At 46.7% G+C, this 21198-nt stretch overlaps 1 protein-coding gene across 4 annotated transcripts in view; it reads right to left on the reverse strand.

The window, feature by feature from the left end:
- Nucleotides 1-21198, reverse strand: part of LOC137618630 (zinc finger protein 665-like) — a 235402-nt gene that overhangs the window by 69252 nt on the left and 144952 nt on the right. The window lies entirely within an intron of this gene.

Here is a 21198-nt window from a genome sequence, read left to right on the forward strand (position 1 = left end):
AACAAAAGGGATGTATAAGAAACAAACTTGGAACCAAAGATCAATTGCTAATTAACAAAACAATATTAGAAGACTGTAAGAAAAGGTAAAGGAATCTCAATATGGCTTGGATAGACTATAAGGCATTTGACAGTGTGCCACATTCCTGTATACTTAAATTTCTGGAATTATATAATATCAGTGAGGAAATCGGATCATTCCTGTTAGCCTAGCTAGATGGTTAGGTGGAAGACCACCATATGTCCTAAACACTCTGAGGGCCAGATAGTAATTCCAAACATAAAAATACAAAGATGACTAATCCAGCTACCTCCAACAGATACATTACCATCTTTTATGATGAGATAATTCCGACAGGAAGATATATAGAAGGATGTGCTATAAGACCTGATATTGTGATCTGGAACAAAGAAGAAAAAAAAAACAGCAGAGATTATGGATGTGACAGTACCCAGTGATTTTGGCCTCAATAGAGCTGAGAGGCAGAAAATAAAAAATCAAGAACTAAAGAATGATCTGTAAAATACTTGGGAACTGAAAGAAATAGGAATAATACCTGTGATGGGGGGGGGGGTGGGGGGGGGGCAGCAACAGGACTTGTGAAGAAAAACCTAAGACATTACCTTCAGGCGATACCAAGTTGCCCAACCATCAATGCGGTGCAGATTGCTGCCATCAAGGGAACCGTGACCATCTTGAAAAGAGGCCTCGTATACAAGGCTAGTGGAGTATAGAGGTGCAAACATAGACCCCAGATTGGGGTCCATTGCATCACTAATGTAAAGTAAAACTAATTAAGGTATTAAGACAAAGGGAGAAACCTTTTAAGTGCAGTCTCTCTGATATGGCATTTACCTTGAAAACACATGGAAAGGCACAGGAAAATTTGTGACAGAAAAAAATTGTAAGGAATTGGGGAAGTCGTGTTCTTTTGAAAAGGAGAGAACGATGTTACAAAGTGATCAAATTTCCAAACTTGCTGGACTGTAGTTGTACTCTCTCTTGTTAGTTAAATTAACTGGAATTGAGTCTGTTCCTTTGAAAATGATTCTTTATGGGACATTCACAAACAAGTTGAATGGAATTTTGATCAAGCAAGAAAAACATGTTCTACTGAATGAGATCTTCCGTGTTTCCTTGGTGATGTTCAGTTAATTGTGATGTTGTCATCTCTTGTTAACTAGTTATGCCCTTCCTTTGTTGTACAGCAAAACTGGTGATACCTGAATTCTGTGATTTTCGATTGAAAGTCACTAACTGGCAACTGTCACATTCTTTGCATTTCTATTGAGACTAGGTTCCCAGGACGAAGCGTTTTGAAACTTTGCTAAATAAAAGATACAGTTCATTATGCATGATTTTAGAGAATTTATGCTATTTTTTATCAAAATTGTTCAATAATTATTGAAAAATTAACCCAATAATCTTTAATTATGATAGAAATAAAAAAAATACTTAATGTAATGTGTCTGACTTTTTAGCCACCATAGTTATGTATTTAATGTAAAGAACATAAGAGATGTAGTTGTGGTGGGGTCTAACCAAACATCAACTGGCAGTCTGACGGTGGCACTCTCATAAGCAATTCATCTGTCAAATGTGGTTAGAGCTACCTAACAGCTACCGAATAACTGTAACTCTAGTTAAGCGTATTTCACTAGATTCTTTATAAAAAATTGATTTAACCAAACTTCTTAACATCAACGAAACAACTGTTTATAGATGGCTAAATGATACAATGAAGGAGAAAAATTGAAAAGCCATCCTAGTAGATGAGAGACCCCGCTGCTGCACAACCACAGAAAAAAACGAAGACTTACAAAGCTAGTAGCATAGGCCTAGACTCCAGAGCCATCCTATCATCATCATCATCATCACCATTATTAGTTTGTTCCGTAACTGGGATACAAACCACACTATTTATTAGCGGTCTTACTTTCGGCATAGCTGAAATGACGAGCCATTAAAGTTTAGCGAGGGTTAACCACCCACGCCACTAGCTATCGGTGGATAGGGGAGGGTAGTTTGCTATCGCTCCCACTCACACACCTGGGATTTAGCTCACTTTGCTTTTGGCTCGAATGGTGAATGGACGTTACCGCTCCTCATCCTTTGCTTTGGACTGCCATTAATCTGTTTTTGCTTTTTCTTTTTTAGTGTGTTTGTGAGTTGACTTCTGCAACCATGCGCACCTGCCCAGGACTCACCGGCCGGCCCTGTGGAACATTTATGACGGCGGTGAAGACAGATCCCCACACCCTTTGTCCCACGTGTAGAGGTCAATGGTGTGATTGTGATAATAAGTGTAAGGAGTGTAGGGAGTGGTCTTCCTCCCTGTGGGAGAGGTACGGGCGATGGCGGAAGAAGAAGTCTAAGGGGATGTTTCTCCTTCGAAGGGAGGAAAACCCAAGGCCTCTTCTTCTGTCTCCTGACCCTCCTCCTAAGCTCCTACTCGTTCGGTAAGAGACCGTCGAGTAGTAGCGTAGACCAATTTAATGTCGGCCAACCCCGGCCCTCGAGAGATGGTTTTGCTTTCCCTAGCGAAGCGGCCCCACCTCTCCTCCCGGGTTAGGCCTTGTCACTAACTCCTTTATTACAGGTTTGGTCGTCCTTGGGGCTTTCGGGTCCGCCCTCCAAGGATGCATTGCTGCAGATCATCTGCAAGGGTGCTACTGTGCAGCAGTCATCATCGCCGTCAGAGGTAGATCCTTTGGCCCTTGTCAACATTGTAGTGTCAGAGGTGTCACTTATGATCTCATCCGACTCCTCTGCCCCTCCAGCGGTTGCTGCCGATTTAGTTTCCCCCGTTCCTGATCATCTTTCGAGGGGGAAACTAAGTCCAACGTCTGTCTCTCCTGCGAGTATTTCTCACCCACGGGGGAGTTCACTCATAGAGACTCCTCTTCGGAGGACTGCTGCGGCGTACGGTCAGCTTGCTGATCCAACGGTCCCTAGAAGGCGTCTTCATCGAAAAGCATTGCCCTTCACTTCGCCTTAGAGGTCTCCCTTCACCATCGTTGAAAAGGCGCCTCTTCGGCTCTTTTGCTTTGTTGTCGCAGCCTTCACCTGGAGAGGAGCCTCCGCTGCAGTCATCTTCTGGCCCTTGACCTTCAACCGTGCTTAGACCTGCTACTAGTCCTCCGACTTCGGTCTTGGACCTCTCTGCAGATCGTTCGCGATCTCCAACGGTGGATGCTCGCCCTTCCAAAGGGCACATCCCAGTTCCAGACCTACCCTCCATCAGACCTGCCGACCTTCCATCACCATTCCTGTTCCCAGTAAAGCCTCTTGAGGCCCTACCGAAGTGAGCAGCTACGCGCCATCGCCCTTCAGCTCGCCAACTTCCTGCAGGACATCAGTGTTCACCAGCAGCTCGTCAACACCAGCCTGCTCGTCAGCGCTCTACAACGCTTCGGCTCGCCCCTTCACCTACTCGCCCTCATAGATGGCAGCTGCAACATGCGCCTACTCGCCAGCGCTCTCCTGCGCGCCCATGATCTACGTGCCAGCGCTTTACTGCGGATCAGCACTCTCCTGTGTGCCAGTGCTCACCTACGCGCCAGCACTTTCCTGCGCGCCAGCAGTCTCCTGCGTGCAGCAGTCTCCTGCGCGCCAGCAGTCTCCTGCGCGCCAGCAGTCTCCTGCGCGCCAGCGCTCTCGTGCTCATCAACTCTCTCCTGCGCACCAGCGTGCTCCCGTGCGCTAACACTCACCTGCACGTCAGTGAGCTCCTGCAAGCCAGCGCTCTCCTACACGCCATTACGCGCATACGCGCGTGCAATCAACACTTGTGATCTAGTGCTCATCTGCGCGCCAGCGCTCTCCTAAGCACCAGTGCTCTCCTGCGAGCCAGGTCTCTCCCGCATGCATGCACCAGGATGTGCGCGCCCGACACTTGCCTGCACGCCCGACACTTGCCTGTGTGCGCCACCACTCGTCCGCGCGCACAAGCCAACTCTCACCCATGCGCCAGCTCTCACTTGCGCGCTAATTATCACCTTCGCGCCAACTTTCACTTGTGCACGCGCGTGTTCCCCAACAGGCACGGGCACAGAACTACACATGGCCAGGTCATCATCGCCTCATTCTCCTTCCTGCAAACGCATTTCAGCGCGCCCATAGGGAAAAGGGGAACAGGCTTCAGCAGAGGGGTTCAGGATCCCGAAATTGCCTACTTCTAAGGCGGCCCACCTATTACGGTAACTCCTCGTAGGGAACCTTCAGTCCGTTTCCCTTCAGGGCCTCTGTCTGACAGTGCTTCGGTCATTCAGCAGCCATGGTTCAGTGCCCTAGTCAGAGCTGTAGCTTAGGCCTTCAATCCCGCCCTGTCTGGCCGCTCATCAGAGCAGCCTATAGCTCTAGATTCTCGACACAGAACCATGGGTTCCTCCACCCCATTGAAGAGGAAAGAGAGAAGTTTCCGACGCGGTCACTTCCTCGAGGGTGAAACTGACTCCGATCAGGCTATTAAGGCTAGTCCCTCCAGTATCTCCCCAGGGATACTTTCCCACTTCTCCTTTACCAAGGGAGTCGCATGAGGATAGGCTCTCCTCCATTCCACCGTCGGAGGAAACCTCCTTTCACGTTGAGAGTTCCCCACCGTCAGAGATCGGGAGGGGCACAACATCGAGGCCTTCGATGTTGGAGTCTTACCTCTTTCCTCGAAAGAAGTCCAAAGACTCCAAGACCCTACCAAAGTCCTCTACCAGGACTACAAAGACAGAGACAGCCAGCCACTCGAGAGATGTCCGCGACCCACCCCGGAGAGAGCTCTCGGGGATGGAAGATGTAGACTTCACTGCAAGTCCGACGTCAGAAGAAGAGCAAAAAGAGTCAGAACATGCATTCAGGCAGGTCCTGACTCTTATTAGGGTTCTCAACGGGTTTTCCGACCCAGAGATATTCCCTCGGGAGGGCAAGGACACGGTCTTAGACCGTGTCTTCGGCACCCAGAAATTCTCAAAGACCAGTGCAGCCCTGCCCTGGTCTCAGGCATTGAAGGGTGCCAGGGCCAAGATCGGCCAACAGCTCTCCGAGTTTGCCTTCTCCAACCGGTCCGGCTCTACCAACAAGCTCCTCCCACCACCTATTGTACAACAGAGGAGGTACTTTGAGATCCTGGAGGAGCCCAGTCCAGGTCGTCCTCTTCACCACTCTCTGGAAGAGCTAACTAAGGGGACCTCTCTTGAGAGACTCTTCAGCTGAAAGGTCTCTTTCTTGGCTGCCGAAAGCCTTAATCAGGAAAAGGTCACAAAGTATGCTATGCAGGCTACTTCGTGGCTTGATATCTGGTTAGGGACCTTGGGAATCCTGGTACAAACCAAGGGTTTCTCCAAGGAACGTACCAGGAAGGCAATGGAGACCTACCTTCTCTCAGGCACTCGCACAATCGAGTTTCTTGCCCACCAAGTTTCGAACTTGTGGGCAAACACCATCTAGGAACGTTAAGATGCAGTGTCTGAGAGATTCCACCATCAGGTCCCCAACATCGAGATAACAAGGCTAAGCCATTCCTCTCTAGAGGGAGCCCACCTGTTTGAGCCTAAGGACGTGGAACATGCTGCTAAGAGGTGGAGGAAGTCTCATCAGGATTCCCTCCTCCATAGGGCTTTGACATCCAAGCCCTATAAACCTCCAGCACCTCAGCATTCCCTTCCATCCAAGACCACAACGACGAAAACAACAGCGAAGACAATAGTGTCTAATAAGCCCTTTCCTGTCAAGGACAGGAAAGGCCAGAAGTCCTCCAGGGGAGGGAAAAATCCTAGAGGGAGCAGCCAAGGCTGCAAATGCTAGGATAGGTACTCCCCCTGCTTCTCCACTAGTGGGGGGATGCCTACAAAGTTGCTCGGACAGGTGGAAGCTACTCGGGGCTGATCCCTGGACAATAACATCTCTCCCTCCCATGATCAGGAATCTTGTGTCAATACACTCCTTTGCCATGGGATCAGCAAAGGGGCAGGCACTTCGGGCAGAAGTCCAGACCCTGTTGAAGAAGGGCGCTCTCCAAGAGGTCCTCAATGGGTCCCCCGGCTTCATCAGTCTACTCTATCTTGTAAGAAAGGTGTCTGGAGGCTGGAGACCAGTCATCGACCTCTCAGCCCTGAACAAGTTTGACAGACAAACTCCGTTCAGCATGGAGACGGCAGACACGGTCACACTAGCGGTAAGACCTCAGGACTTTATGTGTACACTGGACCTAAAGGATGCGTACTTCCAAATCCCAGTCCATCCGTCTTCAAGGAAGTACTTAAGATTCAGCCTAGACAACAGGAAGTACCAGTTCAAGGTGCTGTGCTTTGGTCTTTCCACAACACCTCAAGTTTTCACCAGAGTGTTTGCCCTAGTGTCATCTTAGGCACACAGGATTGGCATCCGTTTCCTCCATTATCTGGACGACTGGCTAATCCTAGCAGACTGGGTGTCAACCCTTCTTCAACACCGAGGTAAACTTCTGAGACTTTGCCAAGATCTGGGGATCATGGTAAATCTCGGGATTCCTCCCTGCTTCCCACTCAAAGACTGGTATACTTAGGCATGATTATAGACACCACTCTCCACAAAGCCTTCCCATCAGTCGACAGGATAACAAGGCTGAGAAAGGTCGCAAGACCTTTTCTCAGACGAGAACTTCCAGCCCAAACGTGGTTACGTCTCCTCAGTCACCTTTCATCGCTGGCCTGTCTAGTTCCCAATGGTTGCCTCAGGATGAGATCCCCCGGTGGCAACTCAAGTCCCGGTGGAATCAGACTCGCGATTCCCTGGACATCCGGATCCCCATGGGATCAAGCAGAACTGACAGACCTCATGGGGGGGGGGGGGGGGTGGCAGACGAGAATCTCTGAAAAGGGGGGGATCTCGTCCTCCCCTCGAATTTAATGCTGTTCTCAGACGCTTCAAATAAATGGTGGGGGCCCACATGCTGCACCACACAACCTCAGGCCTCTGGTCAGAGTCAGAAAAGTACCTCCACAAATCTCCTAGAGATGAAGGCCGTCTTTCTGGCCCTTCAACATTTCCAACAGTTCCTGGCAGGCCACTTAATGGTGGTGATGAGCAATAACACCACAGTAGTGGCTTACATCAACAAGCAAGGAGGTACTTTTTTGCAGCACCTATCCCATCTAGCAGTAGAGATACTGAGATGGGCCGAGATCCACTCAAAACTACTATTTCCACGCTTCATTCCGGGCAAAAGGAATGTGCTTGCCTACAACTTCAGCAGAGCATCTCAGATAGTGAGTACCAAGTGGTCTTTGGATCATCTAGTAGCCAACAAAGTCCTGACTTTGTGGGTTTCTCCGACAGTGGACCTCTTCGCAACAGCCCTGAACTTCAGGCTCCATTTTTATTGTTCCCCAGTCCCAGACTCCAAGGTTCTCTGGCAAGATGCATTCCAACAACGGTGGGACAACATCGACATTTACGCCTTTCCCCCATTCTGTATGATGAGGAGGGTACTCAACAAGGCCAGAACATCGGTCAATCTTTCAATGATCCTCATAGCTCCACTATGGCATCATGCAGAATGGTTTCTGGACCTTCTGCAACTCCTAATGGAGCTCCCAAGTGAACTCCCTCCATGACACGATCTACTCAAACAACCACATGCCAACATATTCCACAAAGCCGTAGCTTCGCTTCGATTTCACACCTGGAGACTATCCAGCATCTCCTCTTTCAGTGAGGATTTTTGCAACAAGTTGCAATTAAGATGTCTGGACACCTGCAAAAGTCATCAGCAGCAGTCCACCAGGCAAAGTGGAAAGTCTTCTGTGGTTGGTGTTGTGGAAGGGGTATCTCTCCTCTTGATGCCACTATTCCAGCAATAGCAGAGTTCCTCGTGTATTTATGTGAAGAATTGCGCCTGTCAGTCTCTGCAGTTAAAGGCTATCGCTCAGCCTTAAGCCTCACCTTTAGACTGAAAGGAATAGGCATTTTTTCATCACTAGAACTTTCCTTACTCATACGGAGTTATGAACTTACCGGTCCTCAGTCTGAAGTGAGACCTCCCCCATGGAACGTGGTTCGAGTTCTCAGGTCTTTTAAGATACCTCCCTATGAACCATTACGCCAGGCAACAGATCGCCATCTGACTTGGAAGAAAGTGTTCCTGCTAGCTTTGGCTTCGGCCAAACGAGTTAGTGAACTTCATAGTCTCTGATACGACATCGCCCATTCAAGATGGGGAGAGGTAACGTTCAGCATCGTCCCTGAGTTTATTGCTAAGACTCAGAACCCGGGAGTAGTGAATCCACGATTCGACTCCTTCCGGATTTTGAGTTCTTTCTGTAACAGATGCCCCAGACCATCTCTTACTCTGCCTTGTGAGGAGTTTGAGGCTCTACCTTAAGAGAACAGCTGCAGCCCGTCCTCGTGTGCCTGCACTATTCGTCAGCACAGAAAGGACCAAGAGGAGGATCACCAAGAACACCATCTCAGCATGGATTCGCAAGGTCATAGACCATGCATTGAATCCAGACCCTCCTCCTTCATGTCACCCCAGAGCTCATGATGTCAGGGGCGTAGCTACGTCCCTGGCATTCAAGAGAAACTTCTCAGTGACGCAGGTTCTTCAGGCTGGGGTGTGGAAACGTCAGACCACATTCACATCCCACTACCTGTAAGACGTGACCCACAGGAGATTCAATGCTTTCTCTATCGGTCCTGTGGTAGCTGCACAACAGCTGGTTTAAGATCTCAAGCTCTTTATTGGACAAGTAGCAGAAGGTTGAGGGCATTGTTACCCGGTTTTAGTCTGCGTGAATGAAAAGGTTTGAATGGCTCTTATTCTTTTCTTCATCCTCCCTTCTCTTGGGGAAAGCAGCATCCTGGGTTTTCTGCACAGCTGACCTCAAACCACTGCAGGTAAACCATGCTCCCTTGTGTACCCAGTATTAAAACTAATACTGTTGCATCCCCATACCCTGGCGAGGTGGTATTGGGAAAGTCTTGGTTACAACAGTTCTTCCTTCTAAAAGACTTGGAATAACTTTACCTGGACGGTCACACTTCTATATATCTCAACACACAGCTTGCATAGGCCGCGGACCTTGCATAGCAAGGTTTTAGCGAGGTGCAGGGACTACTTATTTTTGAGTACTGACATACTCAGATAAGGAGCCCCCGGGTAAAGTCAAAAGCCAGATTAGCAGGGACGTCCACCTTTCCTAATGGGTGAGTCTCCCCCTAATAAATAGCGTGGTTTGTATTCCAGGTACGGAACAAATGACAAATTTGTAGGTAATTTGTATTTTTCCTATCTATAAAAACCTTAGCTATTTATACAAACTTACCCGTCAGCCCTATCCCCCTTTAAGTCCTACCTCCAAGCAAAGTGGCTAAGTCACAGGTGTGGGAGTGGGAGTGGTAGCAAACTACCCTCCCCTACCCCCCGCTAACTAAACTAAACTAAACTTTAATGGCTCGTCATTTCAGCTATGCCAAAAGTAATACCCCTAATAAATAGCTTAGGTTTGCATAGTTAGAAAAGATACAAATTATCTACGAATTTGTCATATGATTTATTATTTATTGTTATTATTTATTATTATTGTTATTTTTATTATTCTTTAATATTATTGTTGTAATTATAGATAAGTTATTATTGCATTTCTTTAGAATCTGCACGTAACACGTGTGGCTGAGTATGCCTGACCTTATTATAGTCTTCCGTTCGTAAAGTAAAAGTGAAATAAGAGAAAGGTAGAATTAAGGGATTTTGACGCTGGAAAAATCTATTTCTGGGTGAGAGACCTGTGCCGCCCAGTGAAATGCTCCTTTTGCATCATTTCTAAGGTATATAACTGCTATGAATTTACCTGAGAAAAAAGTTGCATATGAATGCCAGGTTGACCCAGCTCGCTCACTTATTTAAGGTGTCGGTATAATACTGGGGCGTGATAAATCACAACCAGAGGTCTCGCACCATTTAGACATCTCCTCTTCAATATCCCTGTTACAGCGAGGTGCCGTTCAACACCCAACACCCACCACCGAACGCTACTACCACCAACTCAACCCACGCCAGTGACGTCACTCCTCATAGCACCCAAGTTTGGGCCCATGCTGGGAGGGAAGTGAGGGAGGGTTCACTGGGTGGCACAGGTCTCTCGCCCAGAAATAGATTTTTCCTTCGTCAAAATCCCTTTTCTGGGCTCTACCTGTGCCGCTCCGTGAAATTGTACAAGAGAAATGGTCCCAAAACTTGGAACAAATACCTGAGGGGAAAGTAAAATAAAGTCAAAATAACAAAAAACATGGTTTAATTCAAAGAAATAGGACATACTAGGAATCCAGTGAATAAATACTTCCTCAACATAAAGGATAGAATAGTAAGTAACAATGCAGCAAAAAATCCCAAACTAAGGGATGACAAGTGAATGCAAGGTAAAATAACAAACTCGTGGGAGAGTAAGGCTATTAACAGACATGATAAAAAATAAAAATACACCATAAGGGTATAGCTCAGGTAAAAACAAAACCAAAACTAAAGTAGGAACAATAAGTAAGGCAGGTAGGAGGAAGGAGGATAGAGCAAGACATTGTGATTAAGACTCATTACCTTCAGGAGGAACACATTCCCTGCTGCCACTGTAACAAATTTTAGGGCTTCCAAAGGTTTTAAATAGTGGTCGTTTAAATACTGTCGGAGACTTCCAGCCTGTATATTTCGTAAGTTCATCAAAGTTCATGTGGTGAAAGTAATTAACTGAAGTAGCTACAGCTTGTATATCATGAACGTGAGGGAATGATTCAGGGTTAGCCTGTTTAATAAAATATAAAATTTGTTGTCTGATTCCTTTCAGGGTGATGGTTCCTCCGTTTTCTCTAATGAATAAGGGCCCTGGGGACTTAATGGAAGTTCTATTTAAGTAGGCTTTCAGAGTTTTTACTGGACATAACGATGGATCCTGAGGAAGTGGAACAATCTTCCAGGGGGACCATCTGTTCCGGGGGTCCTCATTTTTTGCTAGGAAAATTTTGTCAGGGGAGAGAAGGACTTCCCCTGATGAGAGAAATTCAATATGGCCTGGATTTCTAGTCAAGGCTGAGAGTTCTGATATTCTGGCGCCAGAAGCTAGGCTCATTAGGAACAAGGTCTTCCTTAATAAAGGGATGTAATTACAAGATTCGTTAAGAGTGTCAGAAGCCAACTTAAGGACATCATTCAGAAACCAGGAAACTGAGCTAGGGCGAGTTGATGGTTTCAATCTGGCGCATGCTCTCGGAATTGAGAAGTATGAATCTGTAAGGTCAATATTAAAACCAATATGGAAAATCTTTTTCAAGGCTGATTTAATTGTGGTGATAGTACTGGCCGCTAGGCCTGATTCAAATAGAGTTCTGAAGAAGGTTACTGTCAGATTCATAGTCATCATCTCCACCTTTGAGTCCCTTAAAAACTTTGCAAGTTTTTTAACAGCCGAATCATATTGTCGAAGGGTGGATTCCCTCTTATCCGATTCTAAAAATAGGGTATTTTGAGGATCAATATCTGTACCTCTCTGAGCTGCAAATTTCATGAAGTCCATGAAGTTAGGACACACTGAATTCTTGAGGAAGCTAACACATTGCGAGTTTGTACTATTTGTGTTGGCATTGGATTGGGTATCTGTCGAGGGTGGAGACCCAGTTCCACCAGCTGGAGAAACCAATTGCTCTTGGGCCAATTGGGGGCTACTAGAGCAACCTGGCCTTTGAAAGTCCTGAGTTTGTCTAACACTTTCATCAACAGATTTATCGGTGGGAATAAGTAAATTTTCTCCCAAGTGTTCCAGTCTAACGACATTACGTCTGGGGCATAGGCCTGAGGGTCCAGGTTGGGGGCTACGTAACACTCTAGTTTGTGGTTGGACTCTGTTGCAAACAGGTCTACCTGGAGACCTGGAACCTGAGATAAGATCCATTTGAATGACTTTACGTCCAGTGACCACTCCGACTCCAGCGGAGTTGTCCTCGAAAGTGCGTCCGCCACTACATTCCGTACTCCTGCTAGATGGACTGCTGACAGATGCCACTGGTTCGATGCTGCCATGGACAATATTGCTAACATCACATGGTTTATGTGGCCTGACTTGGAGCCTCCTCTGTTTATGCAATGGACTATGACTTCGCTGTCTAGCACCAATCTTTTATGTTGGTTCCTGGTTTGGGCCAGTCGTTTTAGAGTTAGGAAAACCGCCATGGCCTCTAGGACATTGATATGAAGTTGGCGGAATACTGTCGACCATAGTCCTTGGACCTTCCTGTACTGGGAGTATCCCCCCCAGCCTGTTAAGGAGGCGTCTGTGTGAATGACGAGTCTTGGAGACGGGTATTGTAAGGGAACTGACTTTGCCAGACTTTTGACCTTTGTCCATGGCTGAAGTCTCTTCCTCAGAATTGGTGGAAGTCGAGCTCTTTTGTCTCGATATTTCTCGTTTGCCCTGGAGCGCCAAACTCGGTTTATGTCTTTCAGTCTGGCCTTCAGTACAATATCTGTTACTGAGGCAAACTGTAGGGAGCCCAGGATTCTCTCTTGATTTCTCCTGGACATCAATTTGTCCTTGAGAAAACGTTTCGTGTTCTTTGCTATTTCCGCCCTCTTGGCTTTGGCGAGACATAGCGTATGAGAACGTAGATCCCATTGTAATCCCAGCCATTGAAACTTGGCCTCTGGGACCAGGAGAGATTTCTCGAAGTTGATATGGAACCCCAACTGTTGTAGGAATTTTATTACTCTGTTTGTTGCCGTGAGGCAGTTCTCGACGTTGTCTGACCAGATAAGCCAGTCGTCCAGGTAAGCTACTATTTGAATTCCTTGGGTTCGCAGTTCTTGGATTACTGTCTCTGCCAGTTTGGTAAATATCCTGGGTGCTATGTTGAGTCCGAATGGCATTACTTTGAATGCATAGGCTTGGTTGCCTAGTTTGAAGCCTAGAAACGGACGAAAATGCCTTGCTATCGGAACGTGATAGTAGGCATCTGTAAGATCTATAGAGGTGGTGACGGGCCCAGGGGGAAGTAAGGTCCGCACCTGAGAGACGGTTAACATGAGGAACTTGTAGCATCGAATATAAGAATTCAGACGGGACAGGTCCAGGATTACTCTTCGCTTGTCTGAGTCTTTCTTTGGCACGCTGAACAAGCGACCTTGAAATTTTAAGTGATTTATCTCTTTGATTGCGTTCTTTTGCAATAGATCGTTTGCATATAAGGCTAGCTCCTTCGTTGGAAGTTGATGGAAACTGGTTGGTGGAGGGGGCCCTTCTATCCAACTCCACCCCAGACCTTTGGAAATTATGGGCAAAGCCCAATTGCTGAACTTCCAATGATTCCGAAAGATGCAGAGTCTTCCCCCTACCTGAGGATTTTCAATGGTTCGTTGCGGATTTGCCTCCTCGGCCTCCGCGGAACCCTCTGCCTCGGGGGAAAGCCCTTCCGCCACCTCTGTTGCGAAAAGTACCCCTCGCACCCAAGCCTCTGGCGCGTTGGTAACCTTGGAAGTCACCTTGGGTTTCATAGGTGGGGTTAAAGGTCATTGCTACCTGAGCCTGAGGGACCAACACATACTGCTGTTGGGGTGGTCCCTTTGAAGTAGACGGTTGACTACCCTGCGACACCGGGATGGTTTGGACCAACTGAAGTGGTTGTCGGTTTTGGGAGGATTGGAAGGGCCTTAACCTCTTCCTGCCTCGAGATTGGGTGCTGGCTGGCTCAAACTTTCGTTTGGGGACTAGGCCCCACCGGACCTTGAGGCTTTGGTTGACCCTGGCAGCCTCGCTGAGGACGTTGTTAACAAGATCCTCCGGGAACAAGTCAGGACCCCAGATCGGGGCTTTAATGAGCTTGTTAGGCTCATGTCTGATGGTGGCCTCAGACAAGACGTGTCTACGGCAACGACGTCTGGCTGCAAGGAAGTCGTAGGCATCGGTTAGCAAGGTCTGAAGCAGGGATTAGGTTAGAACCTTAAAGAGAGGCTCCTCCTCGTACATTAGGGAGGTCATCTCAGCCATTGTAGCCGAGTTAATAGACCTGCTGAGCCTGGCCCGGGCTTCGAACTCGAGGCGGATCAAAGAATGCGGGAGCCTGGGAAGACGTTCGCTAAACTGTATGGAAGCACAGTCAGCGCTTAGTTTGCCCGTCTTGAAGGTGGCTGGAGCGTTATGCCAACACTCGTGAACTCCTGGGAACAGGAGGGAGGTCAGGTCCGTTTCCCGCAGTTGCGGTAATGGTTTGTCCTCGTTGATGGCTTGATGGGCTAGGTCCATCATCTTGGTGACACACGGAGTGGGGGTTTGCTCGTCTACCACGAACATCGTGTAGGAGCTTTTGTGGGGTGTGAGCATGGTGTTCACACATTCCCACTCGTTCAGTGCTCGAACCCAGGTAGACTGAGCCTGTTCCTTCGGGTAGATCACCGTCTCCTTGGGAACTTTATCTAGTCTAACAAGAGCCTCCTCGGTCAGACGAGCAAAACCGGGGAAGGGGAATTGGAGACCCGGCAGGTAGAACTCGAAGTCCTCGATAGGCCGGGTGCCACATCCCTCGATGGTCAGCATGCCATCTTTGAAAGTAGAGTGCAAAGCCATTCTCCATTGGTTGTTCTTGGTGAACTCCGGGAACTTAGAGGCGTCCGGGATGGCGTACTGCTGTTGTTGCGGCAGCCCCAAACGCATGAGGCTCTCCACGAGACACTCTTGGTTCTGCATTCTCTCAGTGAGGGACATCATCATAGAACCGATCTTATCCAGTAATTTGCTGGAAAAGGCGTCCGGATCAAAGGAAGCTACCGGGGTAGTTGTGGAGGCTGTCTTCTTTCTCGACCCATGAGAAGAAGAAGAGGCGACAGCTGAGTCTTTGAGGACTCTAGAAGAGGAAGCCTTAACTGACTGCGGGGATTTGGAAGACTTGCGGGTCTTCAGCAAAGGTCTGCGTTGAGCCTTAACCTTCAGGGTAACCGGACGAGGCCTGATATCAGCCCCCCGTTTCCCCAGGAAACCCTGAAAAGAAGAATTAGCTGATGATGAAGAGAAAGGCGGACTAAGGAGAGGAATCTTAGCCCGGGACCCACCTGCCTCACTTACCTCCCTACCTAGCTCCGGCTCGTCGAGAGCCATAGGCTCGATGTCGAGGTTGATGGCCGCGACGTCCTCTACTATTGCTTCACCCATCACCTCCTGGTCCTCAGATAGGAGCAAGGCTTCGTTTATGTTGGCTATGATGGGGTCCGCCACGTCCCTGGGGACTGCAGCCGAGGTCTTGGCATTGGGGTAAATCAAATTGCACATCTCCTCGGACAGAACGTACGATTTCTTGGCCTTGACGTTGCGGGCGAACCCGCCGACCCAGACCTAATGGGTCGCCAGGGCCGAGGTCTTAGAAGACTGAGAGCTTTGAAAGAAAATAGACTGTTACTAGTGGCAAGTGACTTCAACGAAGGAAGTGTAAAACATGTAGGTCGTGATAAACAGGTTCATTCGATCAGAGAATACAATGGAAATAACAGGAAATTCCAGAGATTAAATCTAAGTAAATCTAGACAGTAACGACAGGAACACCTACCGAGTCCGAGGTGAGCGTGGAGACCAGCCCGTAGCAGACTACACAGTTGTTCGGGTGCCAGACGATCAGGTCGTCCACTTGGACAGCACAGTGGGCATGCGACCTACACACATTGTAGCCGTACGCTTGTTGGAGTACAGCCGCACAGGCTGTCATCCGACAGCGGACCACCTGTAAAAATAAAGATACATAAGTATCCCATAGTAGGTTAGGATCCCAAGGGGAACCCGGGGGCTCCGGGTACTAAAATTAAACCGGTATCAAGCCGGGCTAGAACTAAGAATAACATTCCGAACCGTTATAGTAATCGGTGGAAAACACTTAGCATAGGTAAAAATAAAAAGATAAAGCAATTTCGTATATAGTTATGATCATTCAAAAAGAGCATCATCAAGAATGTGGGGAGATATACTATCCCGTCAGTACCGGGGAAGTATAGAGTACATTATAATGATATTGACATTTTATACCGTTGGCTCCGGGGAGACAACTGAGGTGGACCCTTGGGTCACCACCAGCCTACCGGGGTAGGCAAGTCGAAAAGGGAGGAAAGGGGGGAGCCAAGACTCACCGCCGGCCACAAGGACCTTAACAAACAAAGACAAAAAGCAATAATAAAACTCAATAAGTAAAAACTCTAACGAGATTGCCCGCTAATAAAAATGGGACTACTATCGTCTGGGTTCCGTGGGGTGCGAAACGTCACGGAGAGAATCACGCTGGATAACCCAATACACAGCCGAGATCTCCCCAGCCGACCGATGGCCAATCAGAGTGGCGGAGGAAAAATGGCTACGACAAGGCATGTAAGAGAGCGTGCTAGACTAAGACCTCGCTAGTTGTTCTCGGCTCCGACAAGGGGAAGGAGTCAGTAGGTATCCCGGGAGAGGGATGGGAGAGGTGAAGGGGGGATGGAACCTGACTGGGGAACGAGAGGACTCGACCCATAAGGCAAAACAGCTGACTCCAAAGTCTCGAGAGACGTGAGGTATCCCTGGAGTGGGGATGAGGGTATGGGGGCCATGCACCAATGGGGGAGAGGAAGGAGGCAGCGAGACCTAGCCAATAAGGGAGCTCGAGGTGATCACGTGGGACTGAGGGAGGACAGGAGTACCAACCTGACCGATGGAACCACGAAAACGGAATGATCATATACGGATAATAAAATGTAAATAATGTAAAATAATGAGACACATTGAACTAGGTTATAAGACATGCGTAAGCTAAAATAAAATAGTAAGAGAAGGACGCAGGGAGAGAACAACAAGCAGAGCCCTCCAGCGCTGGTAGGAACTGAGCTGGACAGGGGGACCAACATAACTTCTACATCGGGTAGATGCCGATCGGTAGGATAACAAAACTAAAATAAAACTGCCCCGCGAGAGTCCCACTCGAACTAAAGCGATAAACATAACTAGGTGGTAAAGTAATAAACACTGGGTAAAAAACGCTATAACACAGTAGCAAAAAACCATCTAGGAACGCGCCCGAAGGCGAGCAAGCAAGCCAACCTAAAGTTCAAAAACTATGATACGTAGTATAATATCATAATAACAGGGTGTAATCGGTGATAATCCCCAGTGAAAAAAGGTTCGAAACGAAAAACAATCAGTATAGAAGACTAATTGTAAGACGTTAAGAACGAAAGAAGAAGGTAGCAAGCCAGCATGGCTGCCGCGAAGCGGAGCCAATGAATGGTGAAACAACAAAAACAGTAATAGAATTAAAAATAAGGGCAATGCTACCTCCAAAAGCTCAAAACTCATAGATCTGGTACTTAACTTAGATGGGGAGACATTGGAGTCCGATATCGTGCACAAAAGCGTAGAAAAAATCACCGAAAACACAGCAACGAAAACACAACAGCTAAAGCTATGATGCTATGAAAAGGAGTGACGTCACTGGCGTGGGTTGAGTTGGTGGTAGTAGCGTTCGGTGGTGGGTGTTGAACGGCACCTCGCTGTAACAGGGATATTGAAGAGATGTCTAAATGATGCGAGACCTCTGGTTGTGATTTATCACGCCCCAGTATTTTACCGACACCTTAAATAGGTGAGCGAGCTGGGTTCAACCTGGCATTCCTATGCAACTTTTTTCTCTGGTAAATTCATAGCAGTTATATACCTTAGAAATGATGCAAAAGGAGCATTTCACGGAGCGGCACAGGTAGAGCCCAGAAAACGGATTTTGATCAAAGTGAAAAATCTATTTTTGGGTGAGAGGGCCATGTTGTGCTGATGGAAGGGTTCCTAAAGGTAGCCTTCTAAGGGATATTTGCTGCAGTGATACTCCCATAGAATTAAAACCAAAGGTCTCCAGGCTTCCAACTCCTGGCATGAGTATCCAATAAAGGATATCTTATAATATCAGGGGACGTATTTTAGATACGACACATGGCAATCTTCACCCCAAATAGATTTAACACTTCAATGTAAGGGGGAAGAGTGGCAAAAAGGAAGGGTTGCCGTTCTAAGTACCCGGTGGATCCACTTCCCTACTACTACTGCGATGTCATTCCTATTCTTGCCGTTAACTTACCTTAAATATCTAAGGTCATGATTATTCCTTTAGAAAATAATATTGTGACTTCAAGAGCCTAAACACCATAAAGGGTTTTAGTAAACCTCTAACATACTTTATTAGCTTATAACTGAGGGAGCAGTAATAAGACGCAAATACGGTTAAGTATTTTATTATGCAACTAGATTATCAATATAGTTACATCAAAGTATGTATCTGATTCAGTATACAACACATGGAAGATGTGAAAACCAAAGCTATCTGACGTAGTCAGGTGTTTGGAAATGCATAAGACACCGTAACGCAAACGTTCACTCGGCACTGGTGTATTGATCAGATATGCACCTACTCAGAGCAGTGCATCAACCATAGTTGTGATCTGCACAAGTGGGTACGTATACCCACGCACCCGAAGCACTGTAAAGTCCCAAAGCAGTCCACTGTTTATCGCAGCACTAGACGGCAGGTTTAATCACACTACCAGCCGCCACCACAAAATGTTTTATCTTTTGTACTTGCTTTGCGTAATGTTTGTAGAACACCCTGGATGACTTCCACCCAATGTACGAGCGGAGTCTCGCAAAGTCCATATGCTGAAAGAAGTTCAGCGAAGAAGCAACTTTCCTTGGATCGTGACCCGCAGGTGTACTGTCAGGATCTGCCCTGCGAATAAAGTAGGTTAGCTTCACTCTCGGTTGTTTTAAAGATAGGTTCAATCCTGAGGTTTTGCCTCTGAAGAGCTGTACTCCCTTGAAGTTTAAATTTTTTCGAAGATAGACCTTAAGACACTGTACTGGGCACAGAGAGGCATCTTCCTTCAAGGGGCAGATTCTCCACGGACCCCACCTCTTGGTGGGTAGCTAATTTTTAGCGAGAAAAGTAGGATCTGGAAACAAATTCAGTTCTCCTGAGCCCAGGAACTGAATATGGCCTTTGTTTCTAGATAAGGCCACTATTTCACTAACTCTAGCCCCTGAGGCTATTGCGAACAGAAAGATAACTTTCTGTGTCAAATCCTTTAGAGTACAGTTCTCATTATCCAGGTTTGAAGCATAGTGCAAGACTGTCCAAAGACCATGTGATGGGCTTTTGTGGGGCTGCAGGCTTGAGTCTAGTACATGCTTTCGGGATCTTATTAAAGATTTCACCTGAGAGGTCCACCTCGAAAGCATACTGAAGTGGTCTAGCCAGGGCCGACTTACAAGAAGTAATTGTAGTAGAGGCCAGGAGTTGTTCGTGGAAGTTATGAAGAATGCAAGACAGAAATCTATCGATATTTCTGTCGGTTTCCTTTCTTTCACAAAGGTCACACATTTCTTCCATGACAATTCGTACTGTCTCCCAGTAGAAAATGACTTGTACTCTTCGATGAAGTCAACTTTATCTCTTGAGATTCTGAACCTTTTGCTCGCCGCTAAGGCAAGAAAATCATGAGATGTAGGTTGCTGGTTCTCGAGGGTGAAGCGTAGACAGTTGACTTCTGGACCAGTTGGGACAGCACTGGATTCAGCAGTGGAAATAGCTTCAGATTCAATTCTAGGACTAGAGGAAACCAATTGCTCTTGGGCCACTTTGAGGCTACCACCGCTGCCGTCCTTTTGAAGGATCTTAGCTTGTCAAGAACTTTTAGCAGGAGATTGGTTGGTGGAAACAGGTAAATATAATTCCATCTGTTCCAGTCTAGAGACATGGTATCTATCGCTTCTGCTTGGGGGTCCAGGTAAGGGGGCTACATAACAAGATAGGCGTCCAGGGACCATTCTGTCTCTATGGGCTTTCGCCTGAATAGAGCGTCCACCGTCACATTGCGTATCCCTTGTAGATGAACTGCTGATAAGTGCTATCTATTCTTCCTTGCCAGGTGGAAGATAGCTAACATCTCTCTGTACAGTGTGTATCCATTTACTGTGGTAAAATATTACAGCTGTATTTGAAATAAACCAGATTTTGATTGAATTGGTGTTTCACTTGACTGTATACAATAATAGTGGATGTAATTAAACACATAGCTAATTATAATCTCATGCATTGTTTGCATTCAAATTAGGTGATCAAATCTGTGTAGTCTGCCGTCAACCTATATTCACTTTCACGATATAATTTTTTGATTTAGTGCAGATTTGGCTGAGGGAATGTGCTACCGCAAGGCCCGGGCAATCTGAACACACGCACGCACGCTACCATCTCCCCCTTCTCATCTCTTTGTCATATTGTTTCAACCTTCTCTCTCCCTGGTGTTTCACTTAACCGTATCCAATAATAATGCATGAAATATTCACTTTACAGTATTGTATCTATAATTAAAAACGTAGTGTATTATAATATTATGCATTGTTTACATTCAAATCAGCTGATCAACCCTGCCTAGTCCGTCGTCAACCTCAATTTTCGGATCAAATAACTGTGCTGATGCACAACATTTTCTAGTTTACAGCTTTATGGTGCTTGATTATAAAGCCTCAATAGAGACTTAGCAAAGAAACAAAGATTTCATTTATTACAGAGAGAGAGAGAGAGAGAGAGAGAGAGAGAGAGAGAGAGAGAGAGAGAGAGAGAGAGAGAGAGAGAGAGAGAGAGAGAAATATGAATTCGAAGTTTTCTGGCAACTCTCTCTCTCTCTCTCTCTCTCTCTCTCTCTCTCTCTCTCTCTCTCTCTCTCTCACTATATATTCGATTTTGTTTCGGGAGCATTATTGCATTTTAGAAAATTACTGTTATTTGAATAGTTAATTTTGCTTCAATAAAACATTTATTTGCTTTGTTTTGAATTTCGGGTGTATTTTATCAAGCTAAGTATTTTGGATGACGTGATCAAATCGGCTGATATGATCACTTGTTTCGGACAACTAGGATGTTTTCATTATTTCCCAAGAGATGGTGGTAGTGGTGGTTGTTTGAAACCTCAAAATCTGCAGGTTATCGGTACCTAAACTGTGGTATACTTGAAATTAAAATCCATCAAAATCAACACTGCCATTCGAACTATTAAAACGGGTTTAAAAAATTCACCAGGACACCATCGTCTTGGAGATAATCGTCGTTGCTTTCATTTGCACTACTAGCCCAGTAGCACACTGTCATCGTCCTCCATTTTGTCTAAATTGGAAATGAATTTGCTGTATACTCAGAAAT

Source organism: Palaemon carinicauda, chromosome 25 (assembly GCF_036898095.1).
Source record: "Palaemon carinicauda isolate YSFRI2023 chromosome 25, ASM3689809v2, whole genome shotgun sequence".
NCBI lineage: Eukaryota > Metazoa > Arthropoda > Malacostraca > Decapoda > Palaemonidae > Palaemon > Palaemon carinicauda.